Source organism: Dama dama, chromosome 25 (genome assembly GCF_033118175.1).
Source record: "Dama dama isolate Ldn47 chromosome 25, ASM3311817v1, whole genome shotgun sequence".
Lineage (NCBI taxonomy): Eukaryota > Metazoa > Chordata > Mammalia > Artiodactyla > Cervidae > Dama > Dama dama.
The window spans coordinates 20,532,136-20,553,274 of NC_083705.1; the positions used below are offsets into that span (position 1 = coordinate 20,532,136).

The window sequence follows — 21,139 nt, forward strand, 5'->3', positions numbered from 1 at the left end:
CTTTGACAAGAAGTCCAGGACTTTTCAAACAGTGCTTCTGAGCATGCCCTTGGCCACTTAGTCTGTGTACCAGCCCTTCCCCAGCTCATTACAACACTTTTGGTCCTGTGGACACAAGCCCTGTTGGTTTTCAAAGCCAGGTGTTTGGAGGCTTGTCCTCAGGTTTGGGTCTTAAAAGCCGGGGCACCTGATATGGGGCCTAAACCCTTTGCTCCTCAGGGAGAACCTTTAGGTGTGGAGTTCCTCCCAGGGTAGGTTGTCATGCCAGGGGTAGTGTTTCAGGCAGGACTGTATCTCAGCCTCTCCTATCATTTGCTTCCTTGCAGACATCAAGGGGTTATTCAGCTAGCTTTCAGGCCTCTTCCAGAGGAAATTGTTCCACATGTAGATTTGCTGTAAATTAGGTGTGGCCATGGGAAGAGGTGACTGCAGAATCCTCCTACGTCACCATCATGAAACACCTTGCACTGGATTATATTGATCCACGAGGTACAAGTTCTCTCCACACATCAACCTTTATTTTAGGAAAAACAAAATCCTTGGGCATTGATTCACAGAAGTTACCAAAGGGATCTGGTTGTTATTAAACACAGCAAAGGACTGAATTACTCTCTAATGAACAGATTGGAAGCAGAGCTATAAAAAGAGGATGGGCCTTCTTCACCCCCTGGGCTTCCCCCTCAGACCACAAGGGAAGGTCTGTGCCTCGGGTGAGGCCACCCAGTGCAGCAGAAGCCATTCCGTGAGAACCTCACCTATATTCTCAGCATGAGCCAACCCAGTGGCTTCCACCTGCATGCACCTATGGCTCTTTGCCAGGTGGTTTTCCCTGGCCCACTGAGCCAGAGGAGAGACTGGAAGAGTACCAGGGAGTTAATATGCTCTGGAGCCGACTTTTACCCATAACTGGTGGAAGCTGGTGGATGGCTAGCTAGCTCTTCAGGTGGGATAACCTGAGATATTTCTACATTGTCTCCAGAATTGCCCAGCAGATTGTGTCCCACTACACACAGCAGTAATCTGCCTGATGAGGTTGGCTTCCTTCCCTTCTCTCACTTCCCCACTTCCTATCAGTGTTTCCTGGACCACCTCCCATTTTCTTGCCTTCAAATTCTCCTTCTGGAAATATCCAACTTAATACACCCAAAGGAGTTCTTCCTTTAGGCTCCATCAGGAGCTCCCCCCAGTTCCTCATCACAGAGTTCCAATGCCATCACTGGCATTATAGTAATTACCATTTCTGTTTGTGGATTCTAATTCAGGGACATCCAGTACAGCTTCCAAAACAACTTTTATCTTGTGGAAAACTACACCAGCCAGCATTTCTTGCAAGCTCACCTTGCTGCAACCACCATAAGAATCAACTTTCATGTATTATCGCTAATCATCACAATAAAGAAGGTATTACGGTCCCCACTTAATAGCTGTGGAAATCCAAGTTCAGGGAAGTTATGTCACTTCCTAAAGTCTTACAGCAAGTGAGAGGGAGAGCTGGGTTGGAGCCACGTTGGTTTAGCATAAACGGCCATGAAATTCCTTTTGCTCCCTGTAAGACCTGCAGGGGGGGTTCCCTGGCAGCTCAGACAGTAAATAATCTGCCTGCAATGCAGGAGTCTGGGTTCAATCCCGGGGTCAGGAAGATCTGTGGAGAAGGGAATGGAAATGCACTCCAGTATTCTTGCCTGGAGAATTCCATGGCGAGAGGAGCCTGGTAGTTCTACAGTCCATGGGGTCGCAAAGAGCCAGACACAACTGAGGGATGAACACTTTCACTTTTCACAAGAACTGCTGAGGGGCTGCTCCAGGGTCTGTATATTCATCGGGCATGATTGGGGGACTAATATATCTGGACTTACTGGAGTAGTTGAACATTTTTTCCTTCTTCTTTTCCATGAGCTACTTTGAATCTAATCTGCTTTATCATAACCCTCTATCACTTTCCAACATGTAATTTAACAGCAAGAGTGGATTTGTCCCCTCATATCATTCTCTACTTTCTCCTTTTGATAACACAACCCCTTGGTTTTAGCAGAATGCTTGACCACCAGCTAGAGGCTTCCTCTCCCAATCTGTCTCGCAGCCATGACGCCAAAAGATGTAGTCACGAGCATGCTAGTGGAAGTACTGAGGACAATTTCCAGGACCTACCAGGTGGTGCTGTATCCCTATATATTCCTTCTCCCTCTATTTGGGAGTTAATTCAGGTGTGAGGGTCACAGAGCATCAACAGTGACCGGGAGAACCCAGGGAGCTCCCCAGCAAGAGGTTGAGACAAGCTAGAAGGAGCCCAGGTCCCTGTGATCACCGACCATCACATATTTTCATATGGGATTCAAACTTTCATTAGTTTGAATCACTGTTATTTGTTCTGCTTTGAAGCAGCCAAACCCAAATCCTAACTAGTACAAGGAGGAAAGAGGAGAAACTGAGAATAAAGTCAGCAGGGAATTGGTGTAGGACCACGGGGGCAGGGGAGTTGATGCAGGGGAGACCAGGAAGGAAAGCAAAGCTCAGAAGGGACTGAGTTCTGTTTTATTTGTTTGCTTGTTTTACCGTTTTCTGAAACATAGAGGAGGAAGAGGAAATCAAAGCTAGAGAAGAAAGGAAAAGCAACAACATTCTCTTTTATCCTGCCTCTCGGGAGGCTGTGGGTGGCAGGAAAACAGAGGGGGAGAGGAATCCCCAGCTGTTATCAGGGCCCATAAAAAGTTCAAGCTCAACCTTCTGCTGGGGAGCAGAAGATGTCATCAACTCTGAAGCAGAGGGGGTTCTTGGGCTTAACTGGGCATCTGCAGCGTCCTTTGCATGGGCAATGACCTCCCTCTTCCTGGAACACGAAGGCAAGGGAGCAGGTCAGGGACCTCCCTCCTCCTGTAACAGGAAGGCAAGGGAGCAGGTCAGTCACCAGGTTTTCACTTTACTCCCAAGCATGATAACCATACAATGCAAATGTGTGCAAGCTTCCAGTCATTTTTTTTAAGAGGACACATGATTTGAAACATTTATTTCCCGAGTCCACCCAATGAGACATTGTTAGTTATTAACACAAAAATAAATACAGCCACTCTGAATTAAGGAATACTTTAAAAAAAAATCATATGCTAATGATTCTCCCATGCAATGCCTGGCCACAGCCAGCACTTTTGTGAGTGAGCATCACTGTCTGCCTTTCAGGACTTGGCACAGCCCCAGTTCCACACAGGCCCCACACACAGCACTGCTCAGACTGGCTGCCAGGTTCAGCAGCTCAACCACACTCTCCCAGGGCAGGGGTTGTGATGTGGTGCTTTATAAGCAAGGCACAGATCAACTGAAAATTCACCATGGACACTAAATAAAAATAAGTGAGAAAAATACATAACATCAGCAGACAGCTTCAATCAGGACATATCAAAAGTTAAAAGCCAACAGCTCTGGATGAATATAAATTAGAGTATACAATCCAGGTTTCCCGTCTCCTCAACTGTCACGAGTCAATGTTACCTTTAACGCTCAGCAGCTTGAAAACCCATTCTGCAGAACTTTAAGAAGCCTAGTTTGGGGAGGAATTTTCCTGCCTCCACTATTTCTGAATCTTGCTGGAGATACCTGCACATCACACAGATTTATCCTGTCACCTGCACTTCAGTCAGCCTCCTGTTTCTTGACAACTCAACTCATCATTTGCACAGGTCATTACTTGCCAACTCACTACTAGTTGTCCAGACTGTTGTCTTTCTCCTTGAAATACTACTCCCTGAGCTGAGCTTTAAGGCCTTCAAGCATGGCTGAGACCAAGATATAATATCTAATGATAGACAGGCTGGGGGACACTCAAAGGAACAACAATGCAGAAAGAAAATCTTCAACAGGCTATTGGACATCACCCATCCAAAGATCCACAGAGCAGGACCTTGCTTAGGGGGTGGCCAGCTTGTGTCTCAGTGCCCCCGCAAGATGTTAGAGGAAAAGGCAAGGAGATGACGCTCTACTCTGATTGGACTTCAGGTAGTATGGCATCCCTAGTGTCTCCACCAGAACACATTTTCCTCTTTGCCCTTTCTGGTCAGTATCCCTCAGAGATGCCATTCTGGCTGAAGAAAGGTCACTTCCATGTCATGAGGCAGGGCCTCTTGATTCCTTAGTGTCTTTAACCTGCTTCGGGCTTTATCTTGCATGATCCAAGTTACAGACATGAGAAATCCACTTAAACCTCTAGTAGAAACTGCCCACAGCTTAGAAAGAGATACTGAGGTTCCCTAAGGGCTGGATTAAACCCACTGGAGAGTGCTGAGAATATTCTAGTGCCTCCAGCAGATATGAAATTCAAAAGGAAACTTAAATTATAATATAATGAAATCCAAGCACATTCTCATTTTTCTCATCATGATGATTCGGGTAGTTTTTCAAAATATTTTTAAATTCAAATACTTCTTCAAGATGCTCCCATTATCCTTGGAACCTTTCCCTGCTGGTGCCCCCAGGTCATTCAGTTTCCTGAGAAGCACAGCAGCGGGTCCAGGGTCAGAACCCCCAGTTACAGGTGAGGAGCTTAGTACCAGAGCCCTGCTAATATCACAAAGGCCCCTACCTAGAAATCCACCAAGCTTTCATAGGAAAAAAAAAAGTCTTTTCTCCAGAGTCCTTCTACTGGAGTATTCCTGAGAACACTGGGCTTTTGCCCTCGCAGATAAGACTGAACTGTCTCCTAGATTGTTGAGAATCACAGGTAGCCCCTGCGTTTCTTTTTGTCCACTCTTGCCTCTGAGACTTCCACCTGAAGGTCAACGGAAACCTCCCATGACTCATTTATTCAACAATGTTTGTGGAGCACCTGTAGAAGGTTGAGCAGTATCCCTCAAAAATCCGTGTCGACACAGTACTTCAGAATGTGACTTGACTTGGAAAGACTGTCTTTTGTGGTTGTTCACTCGCTCAGTTGTGCCCGACTATTTTCAACCCCATGGACTGCAGCATACCAGGCCTCCCTGTCCTTCACGATCTCCCAGAGTTTGCCTAAGCTCATGCCCATTGAGTTGGCGATGCTACCCAACCACCTCATCCTCTTCCAGCCCTTCTCCTTTTACCTCTTTGTGGATATAATTAGTGAAGATGCAGTCATTCTGGAGAAGGGCAGACCCTAAACCCAATGACTGACGTCCTAATGAGAAGAGGAGAGGAAACACAGACACACATGAGGAACAGACCACGTGAGGGCGGAGGCGGGCATCGGAGTAAGCATGCAGCTCCAAGCCAAGGAACTAATTCCAGTGGCTGCCAGCAACCACCAGAGGCTAGAAGACAGGCAGGGAACAAGTTGTGCCTTAGAGCCTCCAGAAGGAACTGACGTTGCCAACACCTTGATTTCTGATTTCTGGCCTCCTGAACCAGGAGAGAGTAAATTTCTGCTGTTTGAAACCACCCAGGTTGTGGTAGCTTATTATGGCAGCCACAGGAAATTAATACAGCTCCTAATGGCCTCTAGTCACAGTGAACGAAGCAATGGGCGAGACAAATAAGATCCCTGTTCTCGGGCGGCTAGAACTTCAGTGGGAAGGAAAAACAGTACGTAATCAAATAAATAGGGTTAATTCAGAATGTGATTAATTTCGTGAAGAAACACACGGGAGTTACAGAATGGAGCAGGACCAGCGTGGAAGGCAGGGCAGGAGCTCCTTTCAGATGTCCTGTCTCCGGGACATCATGAGTCGCAGACTGACTGCAGTCCGGCCAGCACACCCAAGGAGTGTGTGTCCGTCCACTTACACGTGATCCGCTCATCCCCACCACAGAGATCTGGCCTCTCCTCTCCTCTCCTCCCAACCCAGCACCGCTGAGTTCCAGCAGCAATTCTGCTTCTGACATAGCCCTCTGTTTTCACTCCACACAGATTTCTCTTCCTTCACACGTTCCCGAGCTTGAACATGTACAAAACTGACAAGAATTGTTTTTGTCCCACCCCCCCACATCCAGCCTGTACATAATGGATGTCAGTCTATTTCCTCACCATACTAACAGAGCAGATCCAATTTGATTTAATTACTGCCGGAGCTCTGTAAACAGCCGCAAGTTACTGCCGAGCCCTGTGGTTTATGAAGAGAACACCACAAATGACAGGAAGCTGCAGGGAGAAAAATAGTCTGAGCTGACTTTGGCGTGTTCATTTTCAAGTACAGATACTTCCATTCATCAATGGTGACATTTATGAAATCTGGACTGTCAAGATGATATTCTAGAAAGGAGTAACAAAAACCCAAAGTGTTAGTTGCTCAGTTGCATCCGACTCTTTGTGACCCATGGACTACAGCCCGCCAGGCTCCTGTGTCCACGGAATTCTCCAGGCAAGAATACTGGAGTGGGTAGCCATTCCCTTCTCCAGGGGATCTTCCCTACCCAGGGATCGAACCCAGGTCTCCTGCATTGCAGATTCTTTACTGTCTGAGCCACCAGTGGGCACTCAAAGGGTTGTGCTTATGAGGCCATCCATCTCTTAGCAGAAGCCCTTCGACTAGAATGCAAGATGCCCCATGAGAACCAGAATCAGCCGGACACAGAGAACCCGTCCACGTGACAGTGAATTTCCGTGAATGCGCCCTGCCCTCAACCAACCCTGGCATTCAAGAAATCAGCACAAACCCAAAAGGAAATCCATCTAACCAGAACTTGACCAGAAAGATTTCCACCCCACAAGTGCAAGATTTCATAAGATGAAAGATGCTGCACCATCATCTCATAGACTTAAAAATACAGAATGCGCCCAGAGGGAAGAGCTGGTGAAAGCAAAGCAGACATCGCCATTCTCCCCAATGGCACACAGGTGCCCTGAGCTCTGGTGGCTCATAGCAAGGAGCAGACGGAGGCGGTACTATGCGACCCCATAGATGGCAGCCCATCAGGCTCCCCCATCCCTGGGATTCTCCAGGCAAGAGTACTGGAGTGGGTTGCCATTTCCTTCTCCATTGCATGAAAGTGAAAAGTGAAAGTGAAGATGCTCAGTCGTGTCCGACTCTTCACGACCCCATGGACTGTAGCCTACCAGGCTCCTCGGTCCATGGGATTTTCCAGGCAAGAGTACTGGAGTGGGTGCCATTTCCTTCTCTTAAAAGATGATTAATCGGCATCTCTCAAATCCATCTGCATATGAGAGTCATCTGAGGAGCCAATCGTCTGGTTAAAAATCCCAGTGCCCAGGCTCCAGCCCACAGCCACGGAATCAGGATCCCTTGGCCAAGTGTGTATACAGGGGTTACAAGCACAGAAGGGAAGGGGTAAAGAGCCATGAAGGGAGAAAAGAGATGAGTCCAAAACAAGAGGGATTGGAGCGGAGACTAAATCCACACGTTTCTTACTTTTATTCTCACTTCTTTCAATTTCGCTTCGCTTTCCCCTGATGGACTCTCTTTCTCCCCAGTAGTCTTCTGATCAAAGGACGTTCCACAGATCAGCATCACCTGGGAGCTTATTAGAAACAGACTCCTAAGCTCCTCCCCAGATCTGTTGAATCAGAATCTGCATTTTAACAAGATCCCCAGGTAATTAGTGGGCACGGTACGTCTGCAAGCATGGCTCTGCGTAGACATGAGCCCAGGCTTCCTCCGCAGACACATGCTCGGTGCAAAGGCAGTCCATTAAGCTGCTCGGGCCCTGCAACTGGGGATCAGCTGCTGCCTGTGCCCTGCCAGGCAACCGTAGGAGAGGGTGCCTGTGGACGTGTAATTGATTTACAACATCATCTGGCTGTAAACCAGCAAAAGCCAAGTTGTCTTTTTCTCTGTATTGATATAATTACCGACTTGAGAGGAAGCAGGTTTTCTTCAGACCAAGTAACCTTGTTATTTATCAGTCTGTGCTAGCTTCGCTTCTGATGAGCAATTCATTCTGGGTGGTTATTGACTGACCCCACTTGGCTCTCCTGATTCATCCTGTCCCCACTGGCAACAATTATTCAGCTCTCAAGGTGATAGCAACATCAATGCAGTTACATATATTTGCATTTTCTATACATTTTCCTATTTCTCTTGCCTGCTTTAATAAACAGAATAATACTTAAGGACCATGATGACTTTTTTAACTCCTCACAATATCTAGCAAAGCAGCACTTACTGAAAAACATAATGGATGCTGCCGGGTGGTGCCAGGAACTACTCTTAACACTGTTCCTCTCAACTCTCCATCTCATGTGCTAGAAACAAAACGGTTTAAAGCCACATTGGAACACCCTCACTTTGACAAATCTCATTTCCAGTCTCTGCACACTGACCCTGTGCTGTAAGTCAGTCCTAAAAAGCAGATGCTGTCACCAGCTTAGAATGAACTCCGTTTCCCAAGAGTTCATTTCAAAGTCATTTATTGGAACTTCAAGTGTATGATCCCCAAACAATCCCTTTGGTTCTCACTGTTTCCAGGCTGGATCTCAAGAGTGAGAAGCCACACTCTTAGAAAACTACTAATCAATAGCAGCAATGTTAAATTAAATCCAAATGGGTTTTTATTCAACCTAATTTTGGTGCTTAACAAATAGTTTACATCAGGCCACAATCAGGAGGTAGCAACAGATGATATTGCAGAGATGGACTTTTTTATATTTTTAAGAACTTTCCAGACAGGTAGCATTGATTCTTCATGATAGTATAACTTCTCATTTTCCCTTCTACTAGAAAACACGTGAGTGTGCCTTCATTTCTGTTTATCTTCCACATGTATCACCATTCTGTGGCTCACAGATGAATTTAGAAGAGGGAGAAAAAAGGAGAAAATAAAAGAGGGAGAGAAAAATGCAAGTGATCATAAGTCTAGAGAGCCTAAAATACTAGGAGGAATGAAAAAGGCTCAGTATATGCATCAGTAAAGGACAACATACAGTAGCTATAGAATAACTGAATTTTAGAACTGGCCATGGCCTCAGTCAGAATTACATTTTCCCTTTTTGCAATGTTTTATAAAAGGGGGATTAGGGGCAGTTTTCCCCATGGGGAGCATCAGGCAATGTCTGGAGACACTTTTGGTTTTCACACCTAGTAGAGACATAGTAGTGACATCTGATGTTTAAGGACCAGGGAACATGCTTAACACCCGACAATGCCCGAGGCAGCTCCCATAATAAAAACTCAAAATGCTTCCCCAAACGTAAACAGTACTGAGACTGGGACACTGCCTTGGAGGAGGGGAGCAGCATGCAAGAAGGCCACAGGTTGGCTGACTAGAGTGAGTCATTTCAGGTTGTTCTGCAAGATACTGAGGTGGAGAATTGGAATGTGATAACCCAAGGCTTAGTGCACTTGAGAAGATGATAATTTCCATCAAATACTAAGAGTAAGACAAAGCAGAAAGAGAGTCAGTGGTTGGGAAAGTCACGGGTAGGGAAAGCAAGGTGCAAAGAATGGGCAAAGGAGAACAGTTCCAGGGTTCCAGGCTGAGCACCCTTGATGCTGTGGAAGTAGACACAGGGATAGCTTAAAAGAGTTGCCTCGAGGAACTCCCTCCATGAGTCTGTCACCTGGGCTGAGCCTCCAGGTTGGTATAAATGGAGACTGGGCCAGCCTCTGTGTAATAGTCCACTACTATGAACATGAGATGTTTGTAAGGAAGATCCCTGTAACTTGGAGGGTGTGCATGTGTGCTAAGTTGTGTCTGACTGCAGACATGTCTGACTCTTTCCAACCCTATGGACCATAGCCTGCTAGGCTCCTTTGTCCTTGAGATTCTCCAGACAAGAATACTGAAGTGGGTTGCCATACCCTCCCTTGAGGGGATCTTCCTTACCCAGGGATCGAACCCAGATCTCTTACACCTCCTGCATTGGCAGGCAGGTTCTTTATCTCTAGCACCACCTGGAAAGCCCAACTTGGAGGGTCTCAGTATATAAAATTGTCTCTCACTTCCAGGAACTACCAATCTCATTAAGATAAAACTTACATGTATGAGCTAGTGGCGCTCCAGTTTTTAACTTTAGCCAGACCTCCTCTCCTGGACTCCTAAATCATTTATCAAATGCCAATTCACCATCTCACCTTAAATATCCAACAGACATCTCAAATTAACATGTCTAAAAATAAACTCTTGGTAATCCCCCAAACCTGTACCTCCTACAGTTTTCCTCATCTCAGCTGCTCAAAAAAAAAAAGAAAAAAGAAAAAAAAAAAAACTAGTCAGCAAATTCTCTCAATGCTACTATCAAAATACATCCAGGTTGAAAACATTATTAAGTGAAAGAAGCCAGCCATAACAAAGGACTACAGATTGCTTGACTCCATGTGTATGCAATATGTAGAATGGGCCAATCTATAGAGACAGAATATGATTGGGGTTGCTAGCGCTGAGGGAAGATTGAGGAATGATGGCTAAGGGGGTGCAGGATTTCTCCTGGGAATGATGGAACTGTTCTAAAATCAATAGTGGTGATGGCTGCATAAATCTTTGTCTTTACTAAAAGCCCTTGAGTTGTAGACTTTAAATGAATGAACTGCACGGTATAGCTCAGTAAACTGCTTAGTATGAAGTACATATATACACATATGTACACTTATATCTCTAGAATCTGCCCTCTTCTCGTCATCTGCATCATAACCACACTGGCCCGAGTCCCCGTGACCCCTCACCCGGCTGCTGCAGCAGCCTCCTGAACTGACTGGCCATTGACTTCTCTTCCTGCACAAGCATCCATAGCTACCCTTGAAACATAAGTCACGTCTTATCATTCCTCTTCTCAAACCCTTCTGGTATCTCCCATCTCACCAGAGGAAAACCAACACAGGCCCCCACACAAACTGGCACTCGGGAGGGACCAGTTTTGTGGAAGACAATTTTTCCACGGACCAGGGTGGGGGTGGAGGGGTGGGAGAATGGTTTTGGGATAATTTAAGCACATTACACTTATTGTGGACTTTATTTCTATTATTATTACATCAGCTCCACCTCAGATCATCAAGCATTAGATCCTGGAGGTTGGGGACCCCTGCTATAGAATTTTTATGATGAAATCATTTCACACCTCTGTTTTAAAACCTTGATTTCTTTTTCTGCTCCTTTAAGTATGTTCTTTTATAGACATGGTGACCTAATTTTCGAAAGCAACAATTAGAAACATGGAAAAGAATATATTATCATTAGAGAAGGAAAACTGTAAAAAAAAGTAGGAAGAATAATATTCCTTTAATACTTTATAATGTTAGAAGGGACCCAAAAGGAGGACAAGTTCCTTCCAACCTGGACATCATTCTCTGGTTCACTTGCCTTCTGTGGATTTTGGCTTCATCCCAACAATGAAAAGCAGTTCTTTTATATGTACTTTAAAAAAAAAAAAACAGACTATAAGAAAAAAAAAAACAGATTATAAGAAAGAGGAGAGCTGAGGTGCCATGCATGGCTGGAAAAGAAAAGTGACCTCTAAGAGCAAATAAATCTCTTTGAGTAGACAATGGCTGCAGGGCCCTTGCACCTCCTAGGGTTACTGGAAATCCTAGAGCTTCTCATCTTTGCCTCAAAGAGCTTTTGAGTCAGATAAGTGACTGAAGATGAATTACAGAAAATATTCTAATAAACCTAGGAGAAAATCATGATTCAATGAAAGAATCAATAATGATTACTGAGTAACCATCTATTTCCACTTTTCTTAAGCATTTCTTTCAGCCCTGCTCTCATATACATCTTATTTAAATAGACTCTTAAAATATAATGTACTTAGCACATAGAGTGTAAAACCATGCTGAGTTCTCGGTTAAAACTTGGGAGGTCCTAGAGCTGGGCGCATGCAGACCCCTAGTCCAGGAGCTACTTGCTCATTCAAACCTGACAGTCTCATGTTAGAACTGCACTCAAAGTTCCCAGAGGAAAAGGGCAGTGACCTGTGGAAACCCACAGCTACAAATCAGTAACAGTACCGTATTTTTGAAGAAGGCATTCGTGGAATCAAGGAAATCTTCATGGAAAAAGGAGAACTTTAGAAAATAGAGTGCTGGATAGGTGAGGAAGAGTGAGAGTAAGATGTCAGCAGATAAAAAGGGGATTTTAGGTAGATGAAAGCAAAGACAAGTCCTCTGTGATGACAGCAGAGAAGCCTCTCCACTCATGCCTTTCAAAGAAGTTAAATTGTGTCCTAAGGGAAGACCCCAGAGACACAGTGCTAGCCATTTTCTGGAGGGCATGGTATTCCACAGTACTGGAGCTGGGGAGCAGATTACAGCCAATAGCGCCAACATTTTCTCATATGCAAATTTGTGCATAAGCAGGTATACCTCAAATATTTTCAGAGCCTAAGGCAAGAGTATAAATAGAGGACCACATGCCATATATTTGAATTATCACTCACACAAGCAAGCTATTAGATATGTTCTAGTCACCTACCTTATCAGATATTATTTTTCAACAACTTGGATGGTCTGATTTGAGAGTAGAATTCTCAGAATTTGTACCAGAACATGACATCAGAGGATGGCATCTAGGGGAGAACCACCTTCAGCCTCTAACCTGTGGACTGCCCTCTTCCCAAACTCAGTCGCTCCAAATCCAGTTCTATCTTGTATCTCTGTCCACACATGTGAACATCCAGGCTGCAAAGCCAGGCTCCATCCACAGCAGTCATTTGACCATCCTTCAGGCCTAGAAGTTTCTGCATCAGTGACCCAGGATGACTTCTGGCTTCAGACTTGGAAAAGAAGACCATGGAAGGTCATTTGAGCAGAAAAGTCCAGGGCCCTGGGTACCAGGGCCATGATCTTGAAGGGTAATGCAGGTTCTAAGTGGCCATATGGTGGAAACATGCTTGGAAAAATGCCAGAGAGGATCTAAAGCATGTGGTCCTATTGTCTGGGTGATGCAGAAATAACTGCCTGAGCAAACTTCTCACGTATCTGAATGCTTTCAAGGAAACAGGTGGGAAGATCAAAGATTACACTTCTCCCAAACACCCAGCACTAGACCCCTCATTGCTTCAGAAGACTTCCATTACATTGACATCTCTAAAAATCATTCAGGCGACAGTGCTTTATTATAGAAGAATTCCAACAGCTATGAGTAGATATCCCTCTAGAAATGGAGCTTAAACCTCTCCCTCTTTGAGCATGGGTTGGACTTAGTGATTTGCATCCAAAGAACAAAGTTTAGAGTATAGAAAAGGAGAATAATAATTTTACAGTGGAGCAACCTGGCTAATACTACCTTAGCCAAATGATCAGGGTTAACCTCATCAGTGAAAACTAATGTTGATAACGTGTACCCCCAATAACAGGCACACTGGTGAGGGGGTACCTTCTCTGTGGTTTTCTTTCCCAAATCCCACAACCCCAGTCTAACTAATGAGAAAACATCAGATATGTCCAAAACGAGAGACATTGGTACAATACCTGGCCAGATCTCTTCAAAAGACTGTCAAAACCCTAAAAAGAAAAGAGAGACCGAGAACTCACAGACAAGAGATTAAGGAGATGAAAACTGAATGCAACGTGGTGGATTGGATCCTGGCACAGAACAAGGACATTAATGTGGAAACTTGTGAAATACAAATAAAATCTGGAATTTACTTAATAGTTCTGTAACAATGTTGGCTTGTTAGTTTTGACAAATGTACTGTGGTAATGTAAGATGTTAACAATAGGAAAAACTGGGTGAGGAGTGTATGGAAACTCTCTGTATTGCTTTGGCAACTTCTCTATAAATCTAACATTGTTCCCAAATAAAATGTTACTCAAAAAACGTTCATCCACATCATCAAAGAATCACAGAATATGCCTCATTCAGTCTCACTGTGGCCCGCACTCACTTGATGGGGCAATGGGATGGCGTGTTGCAGGTCTGGAATGTTGATGGAGAGCCCTTTCTCATGAGATCTCCAAGATGCCAATTCTCACGGTCAAAGCCATTGCGATCCCAGAGAGGCATGTAAGTGACAGCTCCTCAGAACATCTAGATGTGTTTGTAAGCATTCCAAAGAACATAAACAAGGTTTTGAAGAAGAAAAAGGGAAATTACTTGTGGCATGTTCACAATTTGGAACAGCATAAAATAGGAACAAATGACATATATAAAATTCCTGTAATAAACTGAAGGATGAATCCTAAAACAGACCACAGAAACCATAATGCTTCGGGGTAGAATTTTAAGCTATAAAACCTCCCTATAGCAGCACACAGTAGATGATCTACTTCTGAGCCATGGGGGAAGCCCACAGATTTAACTCAAACTGGAATGAACTGTAAACATATACCATTGCGTGCACCTATTGGTTATAGAGGGGGAAAGGGAATTTGCATTAAACATGATGCATCAACTCTTTTTGAGAATAGCACTTGGTTTTACCATGAGTAAACAGCTCAGGACCTAGCTCTTGCCAGGTACCAGGCCCCATTCACTCAAACGTCCAGAAGAAAATATGTTGAGTCTTCTACACATAAATGTCTAGGATTTGAGGGTAAAAAAAAAACACAGGACTTCAAGTATTCCCTGTATCTTCAAGTATTTTCTCATCAAAAATAGTGATTTCTTTCCTAATTAATTTAGTTATCCTTCAATCAGTCCCACCAGGTCTAAGTGGGGCAAAGCGATGGAACTGTACCATAACCATTTCAATTAAAAGGAGAAATGTCAATAAATCCATCAGTATCTATTTCAAAAGCCATATTTGCTCTCTCATTGAGATTCTTATTGTTGAAAAGTTGTTTTGAAAGTAATTAAATAATTATATGAAACTCTAGGCCTTATAAAATTTGGCAGCAACATCATTACATTAGAAACATCTTTGCATTTATATAGATTTAGTTACTTTTGAATAGATGCTTCAACATTCATCTGTAACTTAATTATTAAGCCTTCCTTAGTCAGACCACCAAAGCAAGAGAAAGATTCGTCAGTATCGAGCACAGACTATATACTAGGAGTTGCATGCGCTATTTTCTTCATTCCTCCCCCATCCCTGTGAAGCAGGTACTATATTTCTTTACATACAAGGTAACCAAGTGTGTGGGAGCTTATGTTCTAGGTAAAGTCACATTTCCCGGTGTGCTGGAAAATATGTTGCCATTCACCCACAATGACCCCAGAAATACTCTGGAAGACAGAAAGAGATTGAGAGAGAGAGACTGACAGACAGATAGACAGACAGACAGTTGGGATCAAGATTTGCTGCTGGCAAGTTTTGAAGTAAAGAAAGTTTCTGTTTGGCCACACTCCGTTTTGCCTTCCTCCTTTTCTCCCCTCATCCAAACTTTCCTGCCTTGGAAATCATCCTTGCAGGCTTATAATTACTTTAGTTTCATTAACAGAAACCCTGGCTCAAAATGTCCTGAATCCATAGCAGAAGAAAACTTTTAGATCCATTACTAGAAAATCTAGAAACAAAGTGGGTTTCAAACCCTCTGTATCCTAGGCTCTCACAATGGGGCTGGGACCTATTTGGTCTCTTCTTTTTTCCACATCTCAGAGTTACCTCCATTCACAGAGTGGCCTTTTCCAACAGAGCTCCCAAGGAAAAATGTTTTCTAATTTGCATCCAAGGAGAAATATGTTAGAAATTGAGAGAAGATAGTGACATGGAAATATGAGACAATGATACAGAAAGGTCCAAATTCTGTCTCGGCTCAGTAAGCACTGCCCCCATCCTCCTCACCAGCGTCCGCATCCCTCACCTCCAGCTGCATCTGCAGTTCCCTGTGGGACGTGTATACACAGGGCAGTGGGGACTGAGATGTAAAGCTCCGCCTTGCCACACACCAGGCACACGGGACCCACACAGCAGAGGTCCCTGGTGAACGTGACAAGAGTCCTTGATGAAGCATTATGGTCATTCTTTTCCTGCCACCAATTTAAATGCAAAGAGAATTCCCAAATACCTAAATGTTTCTGTGCAAAAAGGAGAGAGATCCTGCCTAGATGACAGCATAGTAACAGAAGAGAAACAGAAAACCAATCCAGGGCCAATGTCCTGTTCTAAACATGATCAGATGGAGGCAGAAACACACAGCCATGCCTGGAGGTGGGACTCCTCCCACTAGAAAATGTGCCTTCATCAGTGTCCTGAAATCTGACCAAGTCATTTCAATATTAATTCCTCTTAGAAAGAGAAATACATTTGTCATTAGGCATTGCCTCCAAGTCTCAGAAGATATTCCTTCCTAGAAGGAGCTTTCTAGCTTCTTAGGTGGGATGAGTGTTGTCTTTTATAACACAGCTAGGACAGGTAAAGTAATCCAAGGATGACCTGGGGACATTGTTTTGCATCACTGTTCTGAGAAAATGTGACCTCAAGCAGCAGTCAACTCTACTTGATTTTTCCAAAGTGAAATGACAAACTCCGCATGGATTTGTGGTATAGAAATTTGCTGAAAAATGTCTGCAAGATAATCAAGACTTCATACCCAGGTTTTTCAGCACTTAGAGACCATCACTTATTGGGTAACTCTAAGGAAATCACTTTCCTTCTCTCTGCTTTAGTTTTCTCATTTACACATTGGGAGAAGGTGGGGGTTGGCCAATATCTTCAAATTTCTTCCCACAGTCTCAAATATAAAAAAAAAAAAAAAATGGTATGTATATATAAATGTGGATTCTAGTATTGGTTGCTAAGAAGTAACACTTATTTGTACCCTACCTAATTTTACAATAGACATAGGGCTATTGTAACTTTTCAAGCTTAATAGGGAAAATACTATACCTTAAATATGTATATAGCACCAGAAGATGCTCAGAAGATCTTAAGTAAACTGTTAGCAAGGGTACCAATGAGGATAGAGTCATTCTCACTCAAGGGTCCAGTAAAGAAATACGATCTTGGTCCCCAAATCAGACAATTTACCCCTATACTGGTATGACTTAATAAATCCAAACTACAAACTAGGTTATAAAAATTAATATATTTAAGTCTACAGAAATATTTTAATACTGTTATGCCCAGTTTAGCTTTCAGCTTACCATGTAGGTGAAAATGTTCTTTCTTACTCATTTTCTCTTTCCTCAAAGAGTGTATTACTCTACAGACCCTCAGTAAAAGCCAAATATTGAATTATGTCCTAGCTTTGAATGCTTTTTTTTCTCCTTTGTTAGTATTTTTAAAATACAGCATGCAATGGAAGTGAAATAAGCATGAGATCAAAAGAGCTAAGCTCAGGTTTCCATTCTTCTACATTATAGAGGGGTAGCCTAAGCAAGTGACTTCTCTCACATAAAGAGAAGAATCACATTTACCTTACAGGATTATTGTGAACATTACTTTTACTTATTGACACCTTGTGCTCTTTCAGAAAAGAGTTAAGACAGACTCCATGAATATATAAGAATATAACATTCCCCCTCCCCCCAAATGGGACTAAGATAGGAAAAAACAAGACTTGGGATATAAAAATGGAGCTGGGAATAAAATTAAAACAGCCCGTTACATAAAGACCTAAAAATTTCTGCAGATAGGCCAGAAATGGGAGCGCTGAGGTCGGTGAGGGACATCACCGACAGAAGAGGACTGAGGAAGGTCCCACGTGCTATGAGCTCGCTCCTTGTTCCTGTGAGAAAAGCCTGGCTTTAGGTATCCTGCCAATCCCATCGGGACCACTGGCTCTGCATGCTACTGCTACACCCTCTAAGGACCTCGAATTTTCTCATCTACACAATGAGGAGAATGAATCGTACTTTGCAGGGTTGTGGAGCTACTAGGTTGGCCAAAACATTCCTTCACGTTCTTCTGTAAGATGGTATGAAAAATTCAAACGAACTTGTTGGCCAACCCCCTCCAAAGTGCCCTTGGCAGCCAACGTAGAGCAGGTCCCCGCCCCTTCTTTCTCCCCTCTCTCCTTCCTCACTCTGCGCCTCTTTTCCACTTACCCCAGGTAGTCAATACTCCTGCGAGATATCTTTTGTAATTCACTAAACTACCCTCTGTTTGTCATCGTTTTATTTTTAATAATCATTAACAGCAATATGATACCCATATCTGCCTCAGGGAGTTACCTACATCTGTATTTGATAGAAAACGGTTTCCTCTCAAGGTGTCGACAATAACAAAACAGCAAAGTACCTTTAAGAAATTGCCCTGAAATACGCAGAGCCATTAATGTCACATGCAATATAGCAGAGTTGATTTCTTGACAGAAGGTTAATTAGTTCTCTCCCATAGGATGGCGTCGCCATAATTAAACCAATAACAACAAGGAAAAAACACACTCCTGGGCAGCTGAAGACGTTCTTACAATAATGAGGAACAGCAATGGGCACTGAGTGTGAAGGCTGCTTTCTAGTTGCTGCTGTTTAATCATCACTGGCACAAAAAGACATTCCTCCCTGTGCCAGGTAACGTCTGTTCCTGAGAGAGCCCTGTTGTAAAAGGAAGGCATTTCAGCTTTATGCTAGCAATATACAATCCCTTGATAAATGTAAGCAGGAAGCTCCGAATGCGGAGGAAACCCTGTACCTCTGGTTATGTGGTACCATATATCATTTCCCCTAGTAACGGTATGATTAATAGCATCTGCTCTGTGACCTTATTATAGCCAAATTTGTGCATATTCTTGATGGGGAGGAGAGGAGAGGGTGCTTGTTCCCCTAAAGGAGCGTCCTAAATAAGACCCCTGCAGAGACTGCTCTTCTGAGCACTCATGCACACCCACGGGCGTGGCTGCCATCTTTCTTTCCTCCATTCAGGCACGGGGGACATGCACACTTTCCCTGAACACCCTTCTAAGAACCTGGCAGAGCGTCCAGGGAAGTGTCACTCAGCAGCTTGGATTCACTGGGATGCCCTTCACAAAGGTTTACTGCTGCTGCTACTGCTAAGTCACTTCAGTCGTGTCCGACTCTGTGCGACCCCATAGATGGCAGCCCACCAGGCTCCCCCGTCCCTGGGATTCTCCAGGCAAGAACACTGGAGTGGGTTGCCATTGCCTTCTCCGTCACAAAGGTTTAAGGGGGACCAAATTCAAAAGAAGAAAAGCAGTACCTTGTGGTTTCACATATCCCTACACCACTGCCCCCATGAAGGTTGACCATGTTGGAGATAACGCAGTCATCCAACCCCTGTACATCCAAGACTCCAATGGACTGAGAGGTGACCATTGGTGTCCAGTGTGAACTTGATTCAAATACACACCACCATCAAGGCTCAGCTGAGTACCTGGGTGCTCATGGCTGAGAGCAACCAGGAAAAATAGAACCAAATAAAAATGACTGCTCAGAATATATAAAAACTGCTCCAAAAGTCCTCAGTCAGAATTCCAGAGCACTGTCAGTCTGCTAAGCCTTGTCTCTTGGCATGACATTGGAAGGTCATGAGCATTCACAGTTTCTGGGACCTTTACCATGATCTGCCAACAGAAACTCTGGCACTGAATATGCAGGACCAAATGAATATATTTCTCAATATAAAACTTGGCTTCATGGGAATTTGGACACCTTGGTTTTCCATCCAGAAGCACTTCTGCATCCTCTCTGTCCATTTCCTGGGCTCAGCCTAGTTTTCAGAGTAGCATGAGAACCAGTGTTTGCCAAGCGAATAGAGTCTGCTCCAAGGAAGCAGATATGTAGATGGTTATTATTTCCTCAAAGATCTAGGGCATTAGCAGACATAATCAATGTGCTTTGCAATCAGAACACACACACACAACCTTGGAATATATCTTCAGTGTCACTGAAAATTCATACATTGATGCTTCTCCTAGATGGTTCCTCATACATGACAGTCAAAAAAGTTCACCTGCTTGGAAATAGTTTATAAGAATCTTTACTGAGATGTAAAGAAATTAAAAGACGCTTGCTCCTTGGAAAAAAAGCTATGACCAACCTAGACAGCATACTGAAAAGCAGAGAATTACTCTGCCAACAAAGTTCCATCTAGTCAAAGCTATGGTTTTTCCAATAGTCATATATGGATGTGAGAGTTGGTGAAAGAAAGCTGAGTGCCAAAAAATTGATGCTTTTGAACTGTGGTGTTGGAGAAGACTCTTGAGAGTCCCTTGGACTGCAAGGAGATCCAAACAGTCAATCCTAAAGGAAATCAGTCCTGAATATTCTTTGGAAGGACTGATGCTGAATCTGAAACTCTAATACTTTGGTCACCTGATGCAAAGAACTGTCTCACTGGGAAAGACTCTGATGCTGGGAAGAACTGAAAGCAGGAGGAGAAGCGGACGACAGAGGATGAGATGGTTGGATGGCATCACCAGCTCGATGGATGTGAGTTTGAGCTAGCTTCAGGAGTTAGTGATGGACAGGGAAGTCTGGCGTGCTGCAGTCCATGGGGTCACAAAGAGTCAGACACGACTGAGCGACTGAACTGAACTGAACTTACTGAGATGTGATTCCAGGCAACGTATCAGAATATTTCTAAAAAGCTTCAGAGTTCTCCAGCAATTGAAACACACTCTTACCTAATTTTGAATAATTTAATAGAAATTTCAGCCCTTACATCAAGACACATGAATTACTAAATTAAAACCCAGTGAGGGATGCAATGGAAATTAAGACACAGCCACTGACCTCCAGGAGCTTAAAACCTAGGTGACAAAAAGTAAATGATGTAAAGGAGAAGCCTTCATGGGAAGGAGGATGTGAAAAATGTCATTGTATCCCAACAAAAAATAGATGCTGATCCTGTCCAAGCACAGAAAATAAGGAAATCAAACTAAACTCAAAGACTGTTATTCCAACTCCATATAATGTGAAACTCCTGCTATGCATACAGAAACATAAGTTTTCTTATTCTTCATTGATTAGGTCCTAATTGATACACATGTCAAATCAATTATTCATTTTGTGGCCTAATGCTATTGCCTTCTGAAGTAGTCACAACTATAAGTTCACCAAGATGATGAGGCCAGTTAATACAAATGAGATGTTCTGGTGGCATCATAAACCCAGAAGGCAAACCAAGTCCTCAAGATGGAAAGCATTTGATGTATTAGAATTTAATCTTGCTATCTTATATTTAACAGATGGTGCTCCTGGGAGAAATGCCACTCTAAATGGAAAGTTCATTGATTGAATCTAACCTCAAAGTTTAAAAATACATAACATCAAAGCAAAACCCCTAGTTTGAGCCTAAACCAAAGGCATTTAAAACTCAATTTAGTACTTAGTAAATATTTATTGGTAACCGACTGAAAGAATACAATTGCCATTCACACTGTGTGATATTTTATTATTTGGGCTTTCCACGGCCAATTATTATATGCTCCCCAGATGAGCAGGG

At 43.5% G+C, this 21,139-nt stretch overlaps 1 long non-coding RNA gene across 1 annotated transcript in view; it reads right to left on the reverse strand.

The window, feature by feature from the left end:
• Positions 1 to 2,417: 2,417 nt before the first annotated feature.
• Positions 2,418 to 21,139, reverse strand: part of LOC133046561 (uncharacterized) — a 68,059-nt gene continuing 49,337 nt past the window's right edge. Inside the window, exon 3 of the long non-coding RNA XR_009690533.1 lies at positions 2,418 to 2,871. This is a non-coding gene — a long non-coding RNA (uncharacterized LOC133046561). The remainder of the gene's footprint in view (positions 2,872 to 21,139) is intronic.